The sequence below is a fragment of the Quercus suber genome, unplaced genomic scaffold (assembly GCF_002906115.3).
Source record: "Quercus suber isolate HL8 unplaced genomic scaffold, Cork oak 2.0 scaffold_227, whole genome shotgun sequence".
In the NCBI taxonomy this organism is placed as follows: domain Eukaryota; kingdom Viridiplantae; phylum Streptophyta; class Magnoliopsida; order Fagales; family Fagaceae; genus Quercus; species Quercus suber.
This window is the reverse complement of record NW_027069685.1, coordinates 341,623-347,776: the sequence shown is the minus strand read 5'-3', so window position 1 is coordinate 347,776 and position 6,154 is coordinate 341,623.

The following is a 6,154-nucleotide window of genomic DNA, read 5'->3' as shown; positions in this document are numbered from 1 at the left end:
AATAGTAAAGTACAATTATCTTGGAATAAACACTATAAATTTAAATTTGTGGTGGGCCTTTTTTGCAACTCTAGGCTGGACTGTCTCCTGCCACATTACGGCCCAATGGTTCTGGGTTAGGAGAGTTAGGACTGGCTTGACTGCAACACACCCCAAGCCAAGCTTGTGCACAAGCTAGAACCCATTTGTTAGGACCTTGGACACATGCCGACGGCAGAGGATATTGTTACAAAAAAATTTATGGCAGAAAAGTGTAATATGACAAAAATAAGAAGAAAATGCTTACTGTCAGCCAGGAAAAAAAAAAAGAACTAAATCATTTTCTTAGTAAAGGAGGAAATAGTATAGTGATATTAATGCGGCAGAAATGAGTTAATAACAAAAATAAAAAGAAAAGGAAATAATATTAATGCTTGATCAATAAAAGGAAGAACGATTAGTCTGTTGTACTTGATTTCTCAACGGAGTCAAGTCCAGGAAGGGAACCACTCTTCAATGTGGGCAATCTCACAGGGAAGTCCTGCCAAAGAAATTGCCCACTTTGAGAGAACGGGCCTAGATGGCTTATCCTCGAATTCCTTAATCCTCACTAGAGAGCAGGCTGTTAGAGGGAGAGAATGGAATAGCCTATTGGTCCATACCCACCATCACTCTCTTGCTCACTCTTTGTTTTTCCTTTCTGATACCTTTTTCCTTTCTAAGTTTCCTATTTTCTCTCTTATCTTTCACTCCTTTTCTTACTTGTTTTATGTCTTGTGTTTTCCTTCCCCCCTTCTTCTGTTCTCTTGTCTTGCCTCCTTCTTTTGTGCACAGCTAAGACCCTTTTTTATACTACCTGCCATGATTGGTCTTTATTGTTTTACCCCTTAATTGCTTTTGTCCTGGTATTGGAGTTCTTCTCAGACCACCCACTAGTCTGTCAACTACCCAACTATCACCACTTACCTGTGCTAGCCATGCCACATTCTATTTCCAAACAAAAGAGTTTTGTTTTGTTTTCTTACTCTCCATGGCATTTCCATCTAGATAAGGGTGGGCATTCCCTCTTACTACCCCTATAGCATCCACCTAGTGATTCCAGCTCATCTTTCTCTCTTTTGGGTGGTATGTCATCCCAGCAGGACTCCCCCAAAAGAGCTTGAGCAGGAACCCCAGAATAAACTTCGCCCTTCTCCCCACCGCAAAACCATGCCCTCTCTTACCTCTGACCCATGACCCACCACTTCTGTATTGGCCGGGTACAAGTGGATGGTGCTTGAGCCTTGTGCATGCTCCACTTCCATGTGTGTCCATGTCTTGTCTGTTGTTCATGTGTTTGCCATGACCTGGGGGCTTGTCTGGTCTTTACTGCACGTTCTGCTACTCATTCTTGACCTCTTATTGCGTGGATAAGTCATTGGGTCTTCATTCTTTATATCTTGCTTCATCCCTAGGCTGGTTCTTACTTGGGCATGGGTCTTTCCTTCTTCAATCCAACCCTTACCCTTTTTGTGGGTCAGCTGACACCTTTGCCATGTCACCCCGTTGATTCTATCATGTTATCATTTGACTTATGCTTGCTGTGCCTCTTTTGGGCTTGTTGTACACTTTCTTTCTGCTTAGCTTCAGTAGCCCAGTACTATCATTGGGCTTGTACTCACGTTGTTTTGGGCTTCTTAGGCCCATTTCATCCCTTTGGGGCTTCCTTAGCCCATTTTATTCCTTTGGGCATCCTTGGCCCGTTTCATTTCCTCAAGCATCCCCGGCCCATTCCAATCCTTCATTACTATGGGCTTTTGCTAAGTCTTTTGGGCTTCCCCTACCCAAATTACCATATCCTTTACTTTCGGGGTTTATAGGCTTTTCCACTAACCCCATTTACTTAGTTCATTCCTTTGGGCTCCTTCAACCCATTTTTGCTTGCTTTTCATTTCTCATAATGTTCATCGGTTTACTACTTCTTTCTTCGAGTTCCTTTGGGCCCGCTTGCTTTCTTTGAGGCCCTTTTACTATTTAACAGTCCTATGGACCATTATTCCTACCATTTCGGTTTAATGGTTTTCTTCTCAATTTGCTAATTCTTCTTCTTTATTCCCTCCCATTTTGTTGGGCTTCTTCCTATTATTGGACCTCCTTGCCAAAGTGGGCATTGACAAAATTCTATCATATTTTTTTATAAATTTTTTTTTTTAGTTTTTCGTTTATTTCAAATGACAACTTACCACTATTTCTTTTGGGTAATAAAAAATTATAAATTTTACAATACCTTTCAAAATGATATAGAACCAATAAAACAAAATCGGATATTTACTATACACATAAATTTGAACGTATCATATTATCTAATCTAGATTATATATATATATATATACACACTAGTATAATGTCCGTGCAATGCACGGTTTAATAAAAAAATTATATATAAAGTTTAAAATATTTTTTTTGATAATATAATTAAATTTAATAACAAATAAAATAGTAAAATATTTTAAAAATTATGGCAAGTTTTAAATTTCTAAAAGCTTTTAGTAGTAAAAGCGCATTGCACGGTTTTAGTCATAAACTTATAACATGAATAATTTTATTGAGGAACAATAATTTTATAAATTTCTAAACCAAAAAAAAAATCTGGAATTAGAGTTAATGTAAAGAAACTCACATGAAAATTGAATTAATTTTGATAGTAAGGAGGAGACGGGCAAAATCATGTAGATTTCACATCACCTTAAATATTCATTGTTTTTACATCACCCTTTTTATATTTAATCAATTTTTTGTCTCCATTCTTTTACATAGTGGGCCTAGAGCCCAATGTGAAGCTTATTGTATGTTCGAAAAGGCTAAAATTGTTGAGGGGTACTTCGCACGAGAGAAGGATACTTGGGAGCGAAGAAGATCCGTCCGAAGAGAGCATCAGTGTTCCGAAGAGATCATTCTCCTCGGGTGTAAAGATACTGGGTCATATAAGTATCTGGGGGGTTCGAATGAGTTTACTAATGACTTCAGCAGCCTAGATAAGCTTTGGACACGCATGGAGATAAGAAGAATGAAGAAATATCTAAAAGGAAAAGTTGCCACCACCGTATTAAATGCACTACAGCAACTTTTCTGGCCACTTTTATGTGGAGAAAACCCCTGAACAGTATAACCTCAGCTACCGCCACTTACAAAAAGCTGAGGAAGATACATGACATGACATACACTCAAGTAGGGACCTAGATGAAAAACAAGTGAACGATGGGGATGATGGGGGAGGATGCTATATAAAGAAGAAGGGCTCCTAATAAGAAAGGGGGAAGAGAAAAAAGAAAGGTTTTATTGTAGCCCTAAAAATTGTAACCAGTATTCAATTTATCATAAGTCTCTTCGGATTTCAGCTTATTTGAGCTTTACGTGTATTTTTATGCTGGTTTATACTTGGATGTTGTGATCAACCATTGTGAGCTGCACAGTCAACCTAGCTCTATCATCCACACTCTACAAATTCATTGTTTTGGGCTTGGGCCACAAATCCTAACCCTACAATATATATATATAAAATAACAAATCTTTCAAAAATCGAATAATATTTTTGTTAAAATTATTTTGTTAGTTCTCATGGAAGATATGCCATTGATTTTGAAGACCATAATAAGCATATAAATATAATCAAAGTTAACAAATATAACTTAAACAAAAGGCAACCCCCACGCAAAACATATTCAATTTGATGAAGAAAAAAAAATAAAGAAGTGAATTTTATGAAAAAACAAAAAGAAGAAGGCAAATACATACATGTAAGTTTCATAGGTAAGGTAAGTATGAGAAGGAAAGAATATATCAAGAAACCGTATAGTGGGAAAAGGGGAAAATACACCAAAACCGTATATATACCTCCACTTTTATACTGTATTAGATCATTTTAAGTTGTAAAGAAGTTGATAACTTGATATGAACAAAAAGAAAAAAGAGTTTACTAATCAAGATGTTTAGGTTAATTACATATTATTATTATTATTATTATTTTACTTTTTCCCAAAAAAAAGTTAATGTTATTGAATTATTATTAGATTTTTTTTTCAAGAATATAAAACCAATATGTGGTGTTAAACAATAAACCCTAGTATTGAAAGTAATAACAAAATGAAAATAAAATAAAAAAATAAAAGAAAGTAACAAAATTAGCAACTAGAAATGATGGGTATCTGAAAGAGTGTGATAATTACCAGAGGGTTTTGGTTTTGGGCGAAGTCACCAAGGTGGGGCAGCCGTATTCTCGCAGATGTCACTGAAAGCAACTGTTTCAGCTTGGCTCTCTGTTTTTCTTTTTAAGCTGATCAAGACCAATATATATATATATATATATATATATGATAAGAAGTTGTGTTCAACCATCAGCTCTTTTTCGCCTTTTCAAAGAGAGGAGTTTAGCACACTTCAACTTCATCAAAAAGTTAAACAAGTAACTCACACTTTCTTGATAACCAAAAAAAAAAAAAAAAAACTCACACTTTATTAAATTGTCATACATGGAAGGTTGTAAGTGGCGGAGAGAAAAACGATAGGCCTATGTGATAATCACAAACAACTAATTACAATCTACTGATATGTGAAATATAAATTATTGAAATACATTTATCTGTTTTTAGATTGCGTAGGCTATCTTTCTCTCAAAAAAAAAAAAAAAAAAAGATTGCGTAGGCTTGAGTGATGCTATCTTTTTTGAGGAAAGAGTGGAGTGATGCTATTTTGACCATATTTTTGGGGTAAATTAAAAAACTTTGTTCTTCACCTTTTCATTCTGTAGTACTAGCTCTCAAAATCAACGATAGGAGGAGCAAGGTTAGTCGACAGTTTGTAAGAGGAATCCCGTGAGATTAGCAAAATCCTCTTCTCTTTTTTTTTTTTTTAATTAATAATTTTTTAAAATAGTTTTGAGGCTTTTGTTCTATCCAAAAAATATTTAAATTTAAATTATTAAGAAAAGAAGATAAAAAGGAATATGCAAAAGTCGTAATCAATTCTACTTAAAAAAGATTACCCAACAATAAATGTAATTACTATCACTTTGACAATATGATAATTTCTCATTTTTCAGCAAAAAGATAACTATGAATCATTTTTCTTTTCCCTTGTTGCTCTTCTCAAAATCTCAAAAAATAATGCAGAGTTGGAATCCCAATTTAAATTAGAATTTTTGTGGTTTTAGAGAATCTAGGTACAGAAGAACCATGAACGGAAAGCTTCCCCTTTCCTCCGATTCTTTGGTCTTAAGAATGAGTAATTGTCATTCTCCAACCCTTACTACCTAACTTCAGAACGAACAGCTAATGCCTTCCACTTATTGAATAGGGTTCTATGGTCAGTTCGCGACCCTTGGATATTGAAGGCGTCCTTGGGGGTGATATTGTAGTTCCTTAGGAAAACATATTATATTTAAATATATATATATATATATCATATCATATCATATACTATATAATAAAAGTTTAGCTTAGAAGCTGTGGTTGCGCCAAATTGCAGTACCAAATTGCAGTAAAGGCTTCAAAGTCGTGCCAAGTGGCTTGACTGAATTGATGTAATGTTTTAGATATAAACAACAATTTTTTGATCTTATCAATCACTTTGGATAAAGTAAGAGCAAGTGTTTTAACAAAATATGCTACTTATGTTTTATTCATATCAACTTCTTTTCTCAAAAATAGAAAAAAAAAAACTTATTTTTCTTTTAATTCCAATGAAAACGTGAGATCTTTCAAGTTTCAAATTTTCTTATTTTCTTTTGAGAGATAAGAAAACTCCATCGCCAAACATGCTACAAGATAATGATAAAGCATAGCAATTCAATGGATAATGATAAGCCCTTTAAGTTGTGTTTATCTAAAATCTTATATTGATAAGTTTTTAGACAAACACCGTGTAACAAAGGCAATCTATGTTTGAAACAATTCTGTAACAAAGGTATGTATTTCTCCTCCTCTTCCTCTTCTTCTTCATTTTATTTATTTTTTTTTAGTTTTTTCTTTGATTTACTTATTGGCCAGAAAATAAATTTAATGTATGTGAAATGCACGGTACAATTATCTTCAATAGAAATAGATCAATTTATTTGAGCGCTCCTAACAACAAATATCTTGAATGATTCATGTTTGATTAAAAAATTATATGTTCTACTGTATAAATATATATATATACA